Genomic DNA, 19,466 nt, shown 5'->3' on the forward strand with positions numbered 1-19,466 from the left:
ATTTAAGTGCTAGACATAGAATGACTTCCTTTACCTATAAATATAAAGGTAAACAAAACCAAAGGCAGTGAAACACAGCCAGGGGAATGAAGGCTGAGGCAGGTCAAAATGGGAATGTTTAAGGGGCAGTATAGAAGTTAGTGGTGTAACTGGTGCTTAAGGGGCAGTATAGAAGTTACTGGTGGTTGTTTTGCTTTGTTTTGTTTCAGAAGACTGATGAATCTATAATTCTGGGGTAAAGCCCATGATGTGAAAAGAGATCGGTGCAACTAGACAGCAAAAAAGGGCAGGATCTTCCCCAGGGTTTCAGCTTGCAGTTTGTCCTCTTCCTGCTGTAGCATCTTTCAGTGATGTTTGGCATCTTGGTGCTTGTGAATTGTTATGTGGGGAGCAAATGAGGCTGACTGACAGTTTGCTGGTGTGTTCACCTCAGGATGGCATTTGCTGGGTAAGACAACAACTTGACACCAACAGTGTGCTCGCTTTTTGCCCTTTTGCCTGCACATGGGTAAGTCCCGTTGGTGTTGCTGATGGTTGTTTGTGAAAAGTAAAGCACTATCAACATTTCAGTCTGAATTAATGGCTGTACTTACGAGAGCAGATCAAATTGGATTGAAGTCTTTCCACAGACATTACAGGGCTTTGGGTTGGGCCCTAACAAAGAACAGATTTTTAAATTTATTACCACATTGCAACAATGTTCTGCGTTATTTTCTTATTGTTGCGTAACAGTTGATTTTGGAAACTTATTTTGCTGCCTATACTAGAATAAGAAACTGGAAAATCATGGTGTTTTGAGCAAGACTGGTAAAAAAATGTGTGATGTATTGAATGAGAAAATAATCTACCAAAAAAACCAGAACATTGGACAGTCACAGGAGAAGATTTGTCAAGAAGCAAAACTAATTTTTGATGGGTTGTACCTTTTTTTGAGTCAGTAGTGCTTTGTTGCTGTTTTTTTTTTTTTGTCTTGCTGTAGATAACATGCCCAGTTTTCTCTAAGAATGGTGTGTAACATGCAGTGATACCAGAACTGTTGGCAATGTATTTCAACATCTTATCTTTGTTCATGCATACTCTCCTTAAAAAAACGGTGCTAACTGCTGCTGGGATCATTGTAGCCGAACTTTCTAATGATATAAGGCTTGTGTGGTGTTATTCCCTTTCTAGTAATGCTTAAAGATTCACTGGATATGTCAGGAGAGGGGATGAGTGAAGGATGATTGCACTGGGATGTAAGGCTTCACATTTGGCCAGATTGAATGGGGGCCTGGGCAGCCTGGGCTGCTATTAAATGGGGAGTTTGGTGGCCCTGCATGTGGCAGGGGGGTTGGAGATTCATGATCCTTGAAGTATGTTCCAACCTTGGCCTGTCTGTCATTCTGTGATTTGTTTCAGGGCACACGGACAAGCAAAAAGATTAAATAAAACAGGGAGTGAGGAAGCTGATCTTAACAGCTGCATTTTTCTGTGTATGCTGCATCCTTTTAGAAGCACTGCACAATAGCGATGTAGTGTAAGGACTCATTTTACTGGCAGAAGCAGAAGTTGGCACGGAGAGGGATGTGGGGTACTTCCAGTTCAGAACAGCTCTCTGGACAAGAACCCTGGATGTTTTTTTCCTTGAAATAACAGATCCTTTCAGTCCTTCTTACACCTTATCTGCTCTCCCTGCTGAAAGCAAAGGGAGTTTCCATTATATATCTTTAGCTTTTGCCAGTCTTTCACATCCTACTATATTTCAGATGCCAGATAAGTTCTTTTTAGGGCTTAATTCTTAGCAAATGTGGAGGTTTATCCAAACTGTTTCTAGTGCCAAATCTTTGTGCTTGCTCTATCCCTCAGTCAGTGAGAAGAGTAAGGTAAGGTGTTAAGACATCATCTCAGCAAGTCTGGGATGACTGCCTGGATGCTTGCATTTACCCTTGATTTGTGGAGTCATGGAATCATTAAGGCTGGAAAAGACCTCTAAGATAATCAAGTCCAACCATCAACCCGTCAGCACTGTGCCCACTTGGATAAAGGAGATTAGCAGGCTTCCGTTTTCCTGAAGGCAGCTTATTTGGCATTTACTGAAAACAAAAGCAAAGCAGTAAGACCACATTAAGAAGTTCTCTACTCTTAGAACTGCTTTTCTGCCCTCTTGATGGAGGTTACTGCCTCCCCTTGGGACCTGTGCAACCGTTTGCGATGCTGTGCTATAAGGTAGATTATAGAAATAACTTGGGCTACAGAGTATAGACACCTTCACTCTGTTTTATTATGCTTTCAATTTTTTTTATTTAAGAGTTGTGCTATGTCAGTGGTGCAGTTCCCATGCAGTTCCACCAGCAGCTGTCTTGCTACATCAACAGAAGAAAGTGCAAAGTGTGCAGCAAGCCTGGCTGCTGCCATTGCCTAGCGCTGCTCTCTCCAAGTGCCTCCTTACTGAAATGCTTCGGCTCAGTGTCTTGCTTTTCTTTAACTTCTTTCTGCCTTCGTGGCTGAGGCCACCTCTGTCTTTTCTGTCTTTCTCAGCAAGTCACCATAGGTACATTTCATGAAATAACTTCAAACCTCGCTGAAGCTTTTTTAACATCCTGCTGTCAGGACCTGATTCTACTTCCAGTCCCACAAATGACAGAACTCTTCTGATACTGTGGTTGGCCACAAAACTGAGAAGTCATTGTAGATGCTGTAATACCAGTGGATTTAGGGATTTCCTCAAGCACTTTATAGTTATATTTCCAGCTTTGTCTTTGTTTCGCTGTCGATTGTCTGCTGTTCTCCCTAATCCTCCCTGTGCTTTCTGGAGCCCTATCGTTGCTTCCTGCTGGCAGATAAAAATTGATTGCTGCTAGCTTTAATGTTCTTCACGTATGGAAATCTCATTCCTCCCATCTTAACTGAAGAATGTTTTGGTTGTTAGATTGAGTCCTGCATTGTTTAAGGATAACCCATTAATTGTTCCTATTAGCAACCTAACATCCCAGACTTTATTTACTCTGACCTTGCTATTTCATTAGTTAAGCCTTGCTCGCCAGTTTGATTATTGAAAGTATTAAATATTTTCACACCGTGGATACTTTGAATTTTGTAAGTTATTAGCATTACAGCATTATTAACCTTCTCTTTCTAATGATGGAGCAGTGTCCCATGTCCATTCCCTACAGAGACCAAAGATGGTAAACCAAAGCCATCTGTAAGTTCTGTAACATCATCAGACATCTAACAGGGAGAGGTTCAGCTCTGTGCTACTTACCAGTGCCTTACCTCAGCCTTCCCCACTTGTGCTGTCTTCTGTCTGGATCCTTTGGATCCTCCACAAGTGGTTGTTTGAATGACGTTCATTGAGGCTTGTGCACAGCACTGGCAATGATTTTATCTGCAGCAGAGCCCACTGTCCAAGTCAGGAATATATTAATGGTGCAGTTATTCTGATTTATTTATCGGAAGATTAAAATTCAGTGCTCTTTTGTGGATGATAATTACAGAATTTTATCTCTTATCCATTAACAGTAGATGTGGAAACAGCTGTCCTGTGTAAGTCTTTGTCAGGAGGAGAGAGGCTGGCAGGTTTCTTGATATCACTGATGCTGTGTGAATACTCATACTGAAAATTAAATACCTCCCTCCCTCAAGTTAATCTTTTTAGAGGCAGTTTACCTGCAAAAGAGATGTAGATTCGCTATTTGAAAGTAGTCAGCAAGTGCTCCTGAGGTTGTATTTGGTCTTGTAAATTACTTGTAAATTATTCTCTGGGACTGTAATTTATAAATGTTATCTCTTACCATTCCTGCTTGTTATTTGCCACTTAACTCACCAAGTATCATTTCCATGTAAGGAACTGGATAACTCCCAAACCCACAAAGACTCATTTTCCTGAGGTCAATTAATGCCACAAGAGTTGCATGAAGAGGGGTATGAAACTCCTTCAACTCTGAGCTGTGAAAAAGTGCGAGAGAAGAACATGGTTGAAGCGAATATGGTTTTTGTGCGTGGGTACATTTTGGTGATCCTTAACAGAGGCATTTTGTTGTTGCATGAGGTCTCTGTGAGAGAAATCCTTGAGTTTCTCATCTATGCTGATTGTGAGATGTAGAAAAATTATGGCAGTATTAGAAATGGGGTCTTCTTAAGATTCAGTGTTCAAAACGACCGCTTGAGACTTTTCTGTGATCTGATTTCTGATCTTTTCCTACTCGCCTTTGATAATAAATATCCCCCGAGGGCAGCAAACAATCTCTTGAGAATCTTGGATGAGGGGTTTAAATGATTTCACTTAAAGTGCTGTTTGTTCAATTTTTCCACTCTGTCTGTCCCTTTCTTCAGTTCCTTATGATTTTACTGAGATATCTCCCTTCCAATTAAGTGAATGAACTTTAGAATTGAGTAAGGCTGTCATAGGAAGCAAAATGAACATGACTGATTTTTATAATATAAATTGGAAGCAATTACCAGTTTTTCATCTTCTTGCTTGCTTGGAAAATTTACACTTAACTCAGCTATACACCTTAATTAAAGGCCTATCTATCTATCTATATAACCTTCTCTTTCTAGAAAAAGTCCTTCTGTGAGCTATATTAAATTTACTGTGGCTTCATCTCTTTATTAATAACCTTTATTAATAACCTTTTTGTATATTTTCAATTAAGTTTCTGGTCACATTATAGAACTGAGGTAAGAGCTCTCTCTGACCTTTAATAGGACATGGATAATAGAACATCTTTGGCTCGCGTTCTCCTTTGGTAGCACAACCTCCCACTTTTATACTGAAGTCATCCATGGAATTTGTAGACTGCTAAATGTGCATGTTGCATTAAGAAAGACTACACCAGACTGCAGTAAAACTAGATGGGCATCCGTTCACAGTCTCTGAGTTTAATAGTGCTTGAACAACCTTCCTTTTACTTGATTTTATGGCAAATACCATTGGGAGACCATGAACGACTCTTAAAGTATGATACAAATGTTTTATTCTGATTGATATTTTCCATATGGCAGGTCATGCTTCTCCCCACGTGAACTGTAAGGAGAATACAGTGGGGCAGAATGCTCTGTTACTTTTAAATGATTGGGACCACATCGTGTTGGAATTCAATTCCTAATGTTCTGGCATTTGGACACCCAGTAGAATTGTAATTAATGATATAGAATGATAAGGGATGTTTATGCTCCCTTCAAGTCCAAAGTATTCCTGGGTGGGAAGGGTACATTTGATAGTTAGCCAGAGCTTTGTCAATACAAATATCAGAACCAGCTGCTTTTCTTGCTGCTCTGCCATGACCAAATTAATCTGTACTTCTTTATGTCTTCGTCTTTTTTTCTTGTAACCTGTACTTCGTGCGGCTCTTAGGAGTTCTACTGCCAGAGGCATCTATCACGTATTTTCCTCTTGATAGGTGTTTATTATATTACTTTGCTGAGTATGACAACCTTAGCTTCTCTTCAGCTTTTTTTCTTTTTCTTTTTGAACCAGCCTTTTCATGGCCTTTTGCTACAGCAAATCATATAGTCAGCCACAGGTGAAAGCTGCCAAAGCACACTGGGGATGAAGTAACTTAAATTTGGCAAGGTGACATATCTCTGCATTGATGCTTGTCAGCATTTTTGTCTCCATTGATGTCTGAGTGTTTAGGAAACATCACCTGGCATGTCCACCTAAGCGGGGTCTGTGGAGCAAAGCAGAGGCAGGGTTTGGTATTTCAGATGGAGGACCCGATCTCTGGCAGAGCCCCACACAGTGCCAGGGGAGCAGCTCCGGGATGGGCTCAGCTCAGTGCACGACAAGGTGACTCAGTTGTTCCCGCAAGCGTTTGTCCTGTTGACTCGACTAATTGAATTACGGGTTGAACCTGCTGGTGAATGTGCCACGTCAAGGAGCCGTGGAGCAGTGTCGTGCTGAGGCGGGGGCTTGGCTTTCAGCACAGCTTTGGATTCAGCCGAGATCTGCAGATAACACCCCCAGCAGTCGCGTTACTTCCGAGGCCGTCCCAGCGGCGTTCCGACGCAGGCGTCTCGCCCTGGAGCAGCGCAGCCTCACAGTCACCGTCCGTGCCGCCTCACTCTTAGTCAGCAGGACTCCTGCTTCATCACCAGCCAAACCGAAAACGCGTTCATCATCCTCACTGTCAGTGCACCTGCTGCGATACCTGCCCGCAGCTCGACTGGTAATTCCAGCCCGCTCCACCTGTATGTTGGCTTATTCCACAGTGATGGCCACGCTTCCCTCTGTGTCATAGCCTGCATTCCTGATACGAACTCCATGACTTTTTACAGCAGGCTCTGAGTCTCTGCACGCTTAGCTTCTCTGAAACTGGCACTTCAGCTTGTTTTCTTTCCTTAAGGAACTGGATTTGCTACAACAAATTCTGTTCCAGTTCTCCTACCCTCTTTCTACTTCCCTATCCTGTGACTGTAGGTTGAGAAAAAACCTCTTCTTTAGCATACCTAAGCATACAAATGTATGCCATATCATTAGGCAGATATTTTTCATTTGCTTTCACTGTGATTTTTATTATCATTTTTTTGCTCTGAAGATGGAAAGTGGGAACAGAGTGAGCCAAGGTACCTACCTGCAACCAGGGCTGCGACCAGACCCTGAATTTCCTGATTGCTTTTCACATCACTGTCCTCTGTATATTCTCCCTGTGACACTTTTTATTTACAGAAACAGGAACTCTGGAATTTGACAAATTCTGTGTCAGGGGTTTCTGCTGTGCTCTAAGGACTGGTTTTTATACTTGGGCCATGCCAGCTGCATTTCTGCTAAACTGTAGAAAAGGGGATTATTGTGAACATTGAATACTTCTCTAACGATGTTTTTCCTACTGTGAGTTTGCTGTGGTTGCTACCAGGTTCTTCTGTTGTTGGGAATAAGACAGAGTAGCTTAAGAGAAAGCACTGCTTTTAAAATGTGGTGTGCACTGAGAAGAGTCTCCAGGGCCGTGTGTCTGGGAATTGCACTCAGGCTTGAATTTCAGGGACATTAATGGCATGCAGTCCTAATTGCAGAGGAGGGAAGGGATGGTGAAGCAGCAAATCTCTGTTCGCAGATGAGGCACAGGAGGAAGCAGGAGCACAAAGCCAAGGAGGGAGCTGCTGTAGGAGGCAGTGGTGCTCCGGAATGTAGATCCCTGACTGCGCAGAGTGGCAGAGCCATCCTGTGCTGGCTGGGGACTGACAGTCCTCTTTATTTGTCATTGCTTCTGCTTCCTCTCCAGGTAAATACACCTCTCTCTCCCTGGTCACTTCCACACTAGGGCTGAGCATACACTGCCAAAAGGAAAGGACAGAATGCTCTGGCAGACAGACATGCAGGATTTCCTCCCTGCTGCCCTTCGCGATGCTTTGCCAACTCCCAAGGACAGCCCCTAGCAGTCAATTCATTTTCCTGGACATAATTTTAGAAAAGGCCTGGGAGGAAGGAAACTATTACTGTCACTTTTATTTCTGGAATGAACTAATTTCTGGATCTCATATCTGGAACAACAGTTCTGCTTGCTACAAGGTGAATACAGGGGACCCAAGGTGAGGAGCTGAGCTCTGACCTCTCTCCAACATTGTCACACAGTCCTGAAATGGCTTCTGCTCTTCATCTCTCTCACTCTGCATAAGAGACCTTGGGACAGTCTGAAGACATGGTAGGAAAAGCCTGAGCACGCTGTGTGTGAAGCAGCACAGCCTCCAACTGCTCCATGGGATGCTGGGGAGTGCCACAAAGCTGGGATGCCACCGACCCGAGGAAAGGATTTGTGCAAGGATTTGAGGGGGAGCAGATATATCAGACAGTTTGGAAGATGAGATACAAAGGCATTTTGCAAGAAGATGGCTTGGGCTGAGTGAGAAGCCTGGCAGGAGGTTGGATTTGCTTGAATTTGTTTTCAGGAGGAGACTTATACACAGCATTTAGTTCTTTTGTGATTGAATCTAAAATCATTTGGTGTTTTCCATTTGTCAGAAAGCCCAATTTCTTCTGTCATCTGATTATGTGAGGCTTTCAGCCTTCAATTAAAAATAATTCTACTGGTTCTTTGGGTCGTAGAGAAAAGCTTTGCCACAGATAATCCGGTTTGAAAGCTGAACGCTTGGAGTGCAAACTGCATCCCTTAGGGCAACATGTGGGTTTCCTGGTAGCATTCACTGTGTGATGTTTTTAGAAGTCATCAATACCCAGTCAGAGCTGCAAAACATATTTGGGTTTTTAGGCCATGTAATTTACCTAAAATGTGGTAAATCTGTGGGAGGAAGATGGAACAGCCCAGAAATGGCATCGTTTTGACACATGGAAGACAGTGATTCAGATATTTCACAGGTACATGGACTACTGCAAATCTGCAGCTCATGAGACAACTTGACAGTGTTTAAAGAAGAAAAGAGAGCGTCAGTCCCCTTTCCATCTTGCCAGCTGGTCATTTTGTCTTGTTGTACAAGCAGAGGGCTCATGGAAGATGTTGAGCACTTGGATTTCCCGAGGAAATACAGCTGTCTTCCATGGAAGAAGCATTGTGCATGGAGCTTTAATTGACACCTCTTGATCTGGACTTGCTCTGTGAATGAGGTTAGGATCGCAGTATCTGAGGATGCTAATCCAGCACTTCTTGCTGACCTTATACTGATCTACGTAATTTAAACCAACCCAATCTACAAGTGACACCATTTCTGCTGTGAAAGTGCAATACGTGCCAAAACTTCTAATGCAACCATTTTTTTTTTTCCTGCTTAATCTAGGATCTGATGAATGGAGGGAAAAAAATATGTACAACATATTCCTTGCAACAAAATGTTAGAAAAGAAAATGTAAATGCATGAGCATGACACAAACTCCCCTTCTGTTAACACGCACTCTCAGAAACTTGTTCAAGTTGCCAAAAGCGTAGTTAGCCAACCTACAGTGTGTATATGTGTAATTTACTGCAGGGAGGGGACAGGGCTAATTTATGCACTTGGCCCTTGGACCATGGTTTACCTCAATACTTGTCAATGTGCAAATTCTGTAAATCTTACTGGAGAAGGAATGGCTGCTCACGCCAGGCTCTGGACATGCTGAAAATGTCACTCACACAGATGATGACTTGTGTTTAATTTGCTGCTGTGGATAGGTCTGAAGCAAACTGTCTTGTTCCAAACATCTCTAAATTTGGGAGTTTTTGGCACCCCAGTCCAGTTATGAGTCAATAGTTCTCTGTGTTCCAAAGAGAAAGTATTAGGTTGCAAAGGTGGGAGCTGTTACGAAGCGTGATAATATAAAAAAAAAGTCTACATTAATATTTTTGTTAAGTCTCTGAGTTAGAGGTTTGCCAAGGCTTAAGTAGACTCTAGATGAGCTGGACGTATCCAATGAAACTAAGTAACGTGACTTCTTTTCGAACAAATATGACTCCTGGGTGCACACTGACTGTTGAGCACTCCAGCCCTGCTGCATCTCATCCTCAGAGGTCCTGTATTGCAGTATTGAAGCCAGGCCTCATTTCTGGTTTTGTTTGGCACTAAATTAATAGGCTCTGATTTTCAGTACCTCTGTCAGAGAAGTAAAAAATGTAGTGTGTTATTGATGGATATACAAGCCCTGGGAAGAAAACAATAAGAAATGGAAGAATTATGTGATCGTCTTCAAATTAAGTGCATTGGAGCTCCCATCTCTCTCCTGATGTCATTGCTGTATTCACAGTTTCTAAATCATGTACAAGTTTTACAAGATTTCTCTCAATGTGACGTCTGCATTTCTTCTATTGATGCCATAATTAACAACTCACATGTTATGCTGCCTCTCCTTCTCCTCCAGAGGGAAACCCTTAGCACAATCTATGCTGGGGCTCAGGTGCTGGCTCAGATGGGCAGGTGGAAGAAGAATGCCTCGAGCTACAAAGAGTTGTACCATGCACTCTGATGTTGCACTCTGTTTTTTGGTCAAGTGCGTAATTCTGCTTTGTTTTTAGGAAATGAAGTGGATTTCATTTGTTAGTCTCCTGTAGAACACTTACTGTTATTTCGGTGCTTCGTAGTTCCCCTGTCATCACACACTGGTCTCACTCTGAGGTGTCTCCCAAGTGAGTGGGTTTCAGATTGAGTGAGTGGCAGATTAAAGAAGGATTAAAATATTGGCACCACAGAAGATGATGCCAGTCCATAACACAGCTGCCCAGCATAGGAAAGGCAGGCAGCCCCTCCGATCCCTGCAATGCCTTCCAGGCTCGCCTTGACCTTCACCTCTGCTCGCTGTACAGGGCCCCTTGCTGGAATAGTTCTTTCCAATCCAGTTTTTCCTGGCTGCTGTGAACCACGCTGCTTATATTGTGATGGAAGAAGCCAAGTTTGCTTCTTTTTTTGTACTGTCTGAAAAGCTGTGTATTTTGAATAACCCACACATGGAGCAGTGGGCAGTGTAACGCAAGCACAATGTACTGCGTGAGGATCAGCTTAGCATGTTGGATCAATGACGCTGTGCAGCATTATACAGACAGCTTATTCTTTTTCACAGCTGTTCTCCCAAGCATTTTAAGCATACATTCTCCCTCAGCATGCATGAGATTTACGTATTTCACTTCCATTGACATGGTAAAAAGGACCCTCCTCACTCACAGATTTGTTCTTTTAATAGGCATCCAGCACAAATGAGAATTGAGTACATGTGTGTGTCCACAGAGAGCAGAACAGAACCAGCTGTAGGCACACATAACTGCTTAGGAGGCCCATTTTTTAATGCTGATTTGGTAACTCGACAGCCAAAACTTCCTTTTTAGGAATGGGAAGAAGAGGAAAGACAGAGGACATCATCATCAGATCGTATCATCTGTGGAAGAGGAGAATCAACAGGGAGAGAACTCTACATGAGGTTCTCCTCTCCCTGTGGAGCAGCTGGAGCAAATAAGGTTCATTGTGGGCAAACGTGAGCTCATGCTGCCTCTGCTCTGAGCTGGCAGAGCAGTCAGGGTGTTTCGGCCCTGAGTCAACGCTGTGATAACTTGCTCGCGTGACTTTCTAGTTGAAGTTAGAGATCCTTTGAGATACTGAATATCTGTGGTGTAGGCATGCTTCTCTCAGCTTCGGCTAGTTCACACTCCAAACTCTTTCGAACCATAAATGTAAGTCAAGTGCATGCAGATGGTAGAAAGGACATTGTGAACTTGGGGAGAGATGGGTCAGGCTCTGTACACATCTTTGCTATCAGGAGATGCAGAGGTGAGTCGTCTGCACAACGTGATGGCAACACGAGCACAAGGAGCTTAGCAAAGATTTTTCAGGATTATCCACTCAAGAGGTTGAGTCTTAAAAGAAAATGGCATTAGGAAGAAATGAGTGGCATTGACTCGGGCTCTTAATTTGATGCCAATCATACCTCAGAGTAAGCAGTTTCCCAGAGGATTGTCAGACATGTGAAATGAATGAGAGCTGCTTCACAGGCATTTGTGGGCACACACACCTGCTTGCAGCAAGGAGAAAGACAGTGCGTAAATGTCTGGAATATTACAAAAAAGCTGTCTGGTGAAGTAGGCAGAGCAATTAAAATCCATCTCGCTTAAACGAACCCTGAGTGCAGGTCAAACAAATCTAATTTTTATTGTTCCTTAAGGAGATGTCTGTACAGGGGACAAAAGGAGGATGCAGCCGTCAGGTTAAAAAATCAAGATGCCTTTAAAAAATTAAACGTTCACAATAGTGCTACAGCAAGCTAGATAAATGATATATTACTGTGATGGTTTAAAACTAATTGATGACTAATGTTGTAATGCATTCGTAGCTACACTGATCTATTATATATCTTGGCCAAGCTGAAGGGACGCTTCAAGGAGAAAAATTGCTAACTGTTTTAACCTGATGGAACTTGGGGAAAAAATAGTTACTTTAAGAGATAAATGGAAAGGTTGTGACCTCCTAATGTATGTCTGGGTCTTGCAATGCAAAATCAAATTATCATTAAACAGAATGTGATCTGTGATGGAATTAAAGCAACTAGAAACCGGAGCAGAAATTTCTGTAGGGAAATACAATTGAGCAGTTTGAGTTGGGAATTTTAGCAACAGAGCTGTAAGAAGTGCCTGGCCAGAGAACTGGCGTAACAAGTTGGGATTGTTTTGCTGTAGAATGAAAGTTGGAGACTGCAGGAAAAATGTAAGCACATTTACTCCAATTTACATATATAGGACGTTCTATAAACACTGGCTAATTAGCATATGAATAATTAACAATTTACCCTAAGTTTGAGTAATGTGTGTCCTCGGTTCTTGGAGGGGAGACAGGAAGCCGCATTTTCCCCTCCTCATTTTTGTCATGCCTGAGGCTCTTGCCCGCTGGGTTTTACCCTTACAGATGGAATTCAGAGAAGATGTCAGTCAGGCTCTGCTTATTTTCACGTCTAATTCATGCAAAAACCAGGTTTCCTCCTGAGGCAATAAACTGGCCCAGATTTGCTTCAGAGTTTGGCCTAGGTTCAGTGAATGACTCACTTTTACTAAGGTACATCCATCTTCCTGGCTGAAACACAGTATGGGAAGTGTTGTCAAAGAGCAGATACCCGCATAGAACTACAGCTTAAAGATTCAAGGCCTTAGGAACCAGAAGTAATAGCTTGTTTCGTCCCCTCGTTTCCTGTTACCCAATATTAAGGACACTGAGTGGGTGTAAGAACAACATTGTTACTCAACTCAGAGAACCAGTGAGGTTTTTGAAGGCAAAATGCCCTGCAAATGACAAGGATGTATTGCTGGAAGCTGTGCTAGGAGGAGCTGCAACCAATAAGCCTCTGTGGTCACAGGTTCTGGATTGCTGTTGCATGGTCATGTGGAATAAATGCAGCAACAGGTTACAGATGAAAATGTAACACTTAAAGGGTGATGCTAAAATGCAGAACGCCTTGAAAAGGCCATAGCTGAAAGGTCAAAAGCACCACTGAGACCCTTAGCCTTACTCTCAGTGTCTGAGTTGGTTCCTTGAATAAATAGGAGCATGACATAAAAGAAAGCAATTTCACAAAGGCAGCCTTCACCGCGGGTGACACTTTAATTTTCTTCTGGTTGAGAACAAGTTAATGTAACAAGAACACCACCAGCTAGCAATACTGTCTGAGAACAATATATTCCTCTATGATAAATTAACCTTGCAGTGGGAAGGGAAACGTTTGCAATACCAAATTGCAAATATTTTCTACGGTGAAGTGTTTGATGTTCCAAAAACCCCAAAGCCTCCATATATTTAAGCCTGCTGTGTATTGGGCTTCCTTCTTTGCATTCATTCAGTGTTGGTTTCAAGCCCAATACAGGCAGCAGCTTGGAAAAATAGCTCTCTAGCTCAGGATGGAGCAGCTGAAGTCTCAACCCTGGAGGTGTTTATTCTGAAGGGGAAAATTGTTCTTGGGTGAAAATGCAAAGCTATTCAGATGGTGGAGTTGGTGTCAGTTTTCAGCAACATCAGAAACTCAGTGATATAAGTATGATTTAGAGCATACATATTTTCTAACAGGATGGCAATCAGACATATCTTCAACTCTATCTGGGATTTCTTTCCTTTCGCTCGCATATTAAAGCAAAGCAAAAGTAATGGATACTTTTCTCCCGTATCAAGCTGACCTCCTACATCTGGCAGAGTAGATGACTTTTCGATGGGAATTTTTAAAGCCAAAAAGAAAAAAAACACAAATTAGCTTTAGGTTAAACTTTGAGCTGCCAGTCAATTTAAAGAGATAAGGTGTGGAAAAAGTACCAAGTAAACTTGAAGCATGGTGCTCGGATTGTAATAGGTGATCAAGGAAGGTTGCAGTTGAGTTCTGAAAAATGCATTTCATTTGGTAAAAGCTTCGTTTCCCTCCCCAGATCTTCAGTTTACTGTAAGATAATGTGGGGAAAATTGAGTTATAGCATTAGAACCTACAAATGGTTGTATACAAATTGCACATGCAGTTTGCTATATGCCCACCAGGACGGGGTCAAGCCCTGCCTGCAGGCTTGCTTCATAGCTACAGAGCTGACCCTTGGTGGCCATGACTCTATTGAGGAAATGCTTGCAGCCCATGGGATCATTATGTGCCATCCTAATTTCTCAGTCCTGTATCTCTCGGGATGTTCTTTCCAGTGCACGCGGTGCTGATGGGAAGGAGATGCTGGTGAAGACATCCCCCGGTATTTCCGGGATTGCAGCACTCTGTAGGTGAGGAAGCTGTTCCGGCGTTTGGGTCACGCTCGTAAACAACGATCCTGGCAGTTCATCACAAGGGTGGAGTTACACAACCAGTCTTGTCGTCCTGCTCTTGAAAACAATCAGACGTGAAAATAGAGTAAAATAAGAGTACAGCTACAATTTTATTTCCTTCCTCAAATGTTCATCTTGATTCATCACAATTCATTGCTGTAGCCGACAGAAAGGGCAAAAAATGGCCACCTCCCACTGGACACCCACTGGACACCTCCCACTGGACCAGGTTGCTCACAGTCCCATCCAGCCTGGCCTGAATGGTCCCCAGGGAGGGGGGATCCACAGCCTGACTGGGCAGCCTGTGTCTCACCACCCTCACAGTAAAGAATTTCTTCCTGATATCCAGTCTAAATCTACTCTTTTCCAGTTTGAAGCCATTTCCCCTCATCCTGTCGCTACCTGCCCTTGATCAAGTCTCAGTGTCAGAATGTAGACAGGAAATTTAAAATGTACCTTTGATAGTTCTCTTGTATCTGCCGTCTTGTTCTATCTCTTTCTAATATTGTGTCAATAGTCTAAGGAATTTTTGATGTGGTGCACTGAATATTCTGCCTCATGAGAGCACTCAGCAATGGGCATGTCAAAAGCTACTACGTTCTTCTTCCTTCCTGATCCAAGCTTGAGTATCTTTCAGTAGTTTTGTCTCTGATACGATTTCGAAATAGCATTAATTTTCCTAGGAAGCCTTAGGCAAGAACCTGGACATCTGCTTCATGCTGTTTTGGCAACTCAAACAGTTGCAGAGAGAATGGAATAATCGCCCCCATTTCTCTGAAAGCATCCCACTTGCCTGGTTCACGTAGGCAGGAATTGCTGAGGAAACTCCTGTTTTCTGGGCCATGACCTGTGAAGCTGCATGTTTCAGGAAAAAGCAGGTTAGCCCCTGGAGGAGGAAAGTGTTGCAGCTCTGTTTCACTGATTCTATACACAAGTCAGAAGTTTTCAACACCAGTGAGAGCATCAGTGTGTGCGTTCTGATTTCCATCTGTCATGCAAAGTATAAATCTCACAAGTGTGAGATCAATGCTGCCCAAAATACTTGAAGTCACCTAAAATATTGGAGAATAAATATTTTATATTTTCCTCCAGGGTTCTGAGTGTTGCAGACATTCTGTTATCATACAGTACAAGCTCGGGCAATGTATTAAGTTCAGAGTATAGATCTACACAACAAAGATGAGGCAGAACTATCTGGATCCCCAGTATCTTTCTGCTAACAGCTGTCTCTAATCATATCACTACATTTATCTGGTATTTGCCCTGTTTTCTGGTGAGCACCTACTCAGAATGTATCTGTAAAGAGCGAAAAAAAAAGCAGGTAATTCTAACATCCAAGATGTTACAATATAAATCCCGTGACATTTTTTAATATGTGAATGTTCCTAAATGACAGACTGAAACATCCCTCAAACTGTCTCCCTTACAGACCTTTCTTGTTCCAGAAACTTGGCCTGAGTCAGGAGGAAACCCCATAACTGTCCCTTTGAAGTTGAATTGCATCACTGTGGGTAAGTTGTGGGGCAAAATTGATTAACGGTGTAATTGCATGAAAATCAGAAATGCTACAACAGGGCTGAATCTGCTCTGTGTTAGAAAATTACTTCCCTAGGGGCAAAACTTCTGCAATCAGGATCATGTTTTAATTACTAGCAATTTGTTTTGGGTTGTATGCAGAACAGGAAAATAATATAACTGCATTGCAACTATCTACATATATGGTGAATTTATTCCTGTATCTCGTGCTCTTCAGTTTCTTTCTGTGCGATGTGCAGGTGGGTTTATGACACTACAAATTTCTTACTATGTACTTGCATGTGCCCCTGTTGAATTTCAGATTCTAAAAGATGATAGTGCTGACTTTAGATTATTGTCATTTGTACATTTTGCAATGAGTTTAGGAGAAAGGCTGCGGATTGTTTATAATCTTGAAAGTACAGATTCCAGTTAACAGCCTTACCCTCGGAGAGCAGACAGCTGTGTTTGTCACAAATTAGCAGATGCTGATGGTGTTTCAACTCTTGTTGTGTTCACAAGTGTCTGAATTCAAAGGGCAAAATAGGATCTGCCTTTTGTAGGAAATCACAGCCACAAAAGCAGACAAGACATGCTGCTTCAAGGGTTAGAGTCATTTTCTACCTTTCTCTATGCTGTCTGGATTTTGGCATCGCTATGATACATCACCTCTGTAACGAACTACTTCGCATACGCTGCTTATACTCAATTCAAAACTCTTGAGAGGTTGTTGCAGAAAAATATTTAACCTCTGCTACTTATTTTTCATGAGATTTAAGGTATTGTGAAATTTAAGAAGCTCAAGAGATTTTCACTGCTTGGCTTGTGAAATTCATTTCAAGCTCAGCAGATTGTGGTTTCAGAATTTTGTGCATCTGGGTTTGCCATGGGTTGAGAGGGAAGATGTCTGATGAGTCTGCCTCCAGACAGAGCAGGGCCATCTGCCTGCTCCTGCAGTGAGGTCTGGTGCCTGGGACTGCAACCTGCCTGCCCACACCTGCCATGAGGCTTCTGTCCCGGCAGGCAAAGGCTGCACTGTCATAGTTGACCCTGACAGCAGTGGCCTCAGGAAACACTGAGTGTAAAGAGATATGCAAAGAGGGTAAAGGGATAAGCAAAGCTGTGCCTTGTGTGCACTGCCTGAACCTGGGGAGCAAAGAGGACATTTTTACAGGCTGGCAACGTGAGCGGTTGCAGCACTAAGTGTGTGCAAGGACTGTTGAGCAGCCCTCTACCGTGCTGCAGCAGTGGAATTCTTGTCCAAGCATTGGTGGGGGATGTCTTCTTCTTACCATAATCTGTGGCAGCCTGGCAGTTTTCCCAGGGGGAGCCAGTTGATGAAAACACAACTCTAAGCCAGAACTTTCAGCATTCACATCACAGAAGGCAGTTTATAGAGGACGTGGTGTGTGCATTTTCCCTTTGTAGACCACTGTACGGCAAGCAAGTCATCCCATCTTCCCACCACACTCACACAGCGTCACAGAGCCTCACTTATTCTTATGGCATTGTCAGTGTGGTTTCAAAAGAAAAATCCCCGAGTTCTCTGAAGTGCTCAACTGTTGGGTACCAGAGCCCCAAAACATCTTGCCTGCAGTAGGCATTAGGAAAACAGAGCAGCGCTGATTCGAGTGCCAAGTGGTTTTTTGGAAGGCTGACTCCCCAGAGAGTAAAGGTTTTTGGTATCCAGCCAAGAGGGCAGGCAGGAACAGGCCTAGGCAAGACATTGGAATTTTGCAGGAGCCTGAAATATTGCATGCTTGTTTATATCAGCTGCTGAATTTTGTATTAGAAGGTAAACTACCCAAAAGTTAAGCAAATGGCTCAGAGGTTGATGAAATCTGAATCATTTTATTAGTTATACTTAGAGCTGCATAAAGCTCTAAAGGGATTTTCCATCTCGGCTGCTCTATTGTCTAAGAGTAACTGATCTTCTCTATTAAAAACAGGAAAAAGGAAATTTCCTCTTTTTCCTATGGTACACTTCTCAGAATGTTTAGCTTTCTTTCCTCTCAGAAATCCCTAGTTCTTGTGACATAGTAGTCAGTTGATATTTCCTTCCCTGTCTCCCTGTCCTGATCTGACTGCTTAAAAGCATCTCATCCAGAGCACTTCCCAACTTCAGTTTGCTACTCCAGTATTATCCTGCTTAAGAACGAGACTTCTATCTGCTTTGGGTGCTTGTATAAGCTGCACAAACAAATGCACGCTACGTGGTTCTTTATACATCTTCTTCTTCCCTTCAATTGTTATATTAATCAATATCTAAGTAAGCAGAATTTTTGAATGCTCAGAGATGCAATCCTTTTACAGTTCTGCTGTGAGTAAAGCAATTTACTTATCTGCTTGTTTTGCTTTGCTAAATGCATTGGCTTTAGATGAGCTTTTTGGCATAGAAATTCCTGAAAAGACCATATCTAAGTGAGGAAATTGCAAAAGAGAAAGAAAGTGGTTATGTAGATGGATTATATATTATTCATTTCTCCTTCAATATAAATTTAAGAGTGATTTACAAGAGAACAGATCTCTGTGGCTTTATTTCAGTGTTGCAAAGCCATGCTATAGCTAGCATGGCTGTTCTCTTTAAGATTCCTCTTCCTCTGAAAAAACTTGGGTACTGTGAATTTGTCTTAGCAGCGCTGTTGATGCCATCCCTGGCCTCACTGACGGATACTGGGCAGGAATATTTCCCAGCAGCTTTCATCTGTGCTGCAATTTGGCACTGAACCAGCACAACCGCTTTTATTTTCTTGTGGTAGTTTCAGTCAGCAGTACATAGCCATGCCTTCTGATTTGGGGGCCAAAGGAAAGTCCCAAAGCTGTTCCTATTCATCCTCTGGGGCACCAGTTGGACCAAAGAAAAACTTGTTTGGTACATCTGAGAACTGTGAATCACTGGATGCAGTGATTTTTCTGCTTGTTGGAGAAGATCCAGTTGCCTTCAAAGGTAAGCTAGTATCTGCATTTCTGGTATGGCTGTGGTGGGCAATGCAGCAAGACTGCCCAGTTTTCTGCAGGGACATTCCTCTTGTGCACACGTGTGCTCCTGGCACAACAGCTCCCACCACCGTTCACCAGCAGGCCAGGATCCCTGCCTTCAGGGAGGCAGAAAGATGTTTTTGTGTGGATCTCAGTGGAGCAGGAGTGGGGCTTTATTTCCTTGACAAGACTGGAAAGTGTTCATTCTGTCTCCTTCCCCTTCACACACATATTTTCTTTTCTTTGTAGAGCAAGTCATTTGTCTTTATCTCACCATTCACCTTCCTATTTGATTGCAGTTAATGGAATTGTCACCTTTATGTACTCATGTGCCATTTCTCAACCTGTCTGGACTTTGGCCCTCAAAGGTTACCACTGCTAGTGAAGTAATATGATTAAGTGAGTCTTTCTGGACAGATTTATGCAAGATTTTTTCTCCAGCAAGTGTCACATCTAGTCTAGTTCTGTAAAAGAGAATATTTCAAAGATGCCAACTGTCATCTGAAAACACTAAATTGTTCCGCAATGCTGGTTGAGAGGACTGCAGGCCATATCAGAGCAAGGCTGATTTACGCTACCTGAAGTAGTTCTGTGGCTTAAAATATGGGCTTTGGGTGATCATGAGAAAGAAAAGAACATTCCTGTCTCTCAGAAAGCACATTTAGCAGGGAATTTTCATTAGTTACTCTCAAATGAAAATGTAACAGGATGCTTTTGAAGTGAATCTGGCCAAAATTTTCATCAGTGACATCGACAGTGGGATCAAGTCATCCTCAGCAAGTTTGCTGATAACACCGTGCTGTGCAGTG

The 19,466-nt window shown here is 42.6% G+C and overlaps 1 protein-coding gene across 2 annotated transcripts in view; it reads left to right on the forward strand.

Moving 5' to 3' along the window:
* FGGY (FGGY carbohydrate kinase domain containing) overlaps positions 1–19,466 on the forward strand; it is a 205,156-nt gene that overhangs the window by 62,655 nt on the left and 123,035 nt on the right. The window contains exon 2 of one of the 2 annotated variants that reach the window (XM_042819052.1): positions 15,593–15,674. The gene's annotated coding sequence lies outside the window, so the exon portion shown is untranslated. The remainder of the gene's footprint in view (positions 1–15,592; positions 15,675–19,466) is intronic. The other variant, XM_042819051.1, reaches the window with a different exon arrangement.

The sequence above is a fragment of the Centrocercus urophasianus genome, unplaced genomic scaffold, assembly GCF_019232065.1.
Source record: "Centrocercus urophasianus isolate 14NV4802_14NV808 unplaced genomic scaffold, USGS_Curo_1.0 seq_18, whole genome shotgun sequence".
NCBI lineage: Eukaryota > Metazoa > Chordata > Aves > Galliformes > Phasianidae > Centrocercus > Centrocercus urophasianus.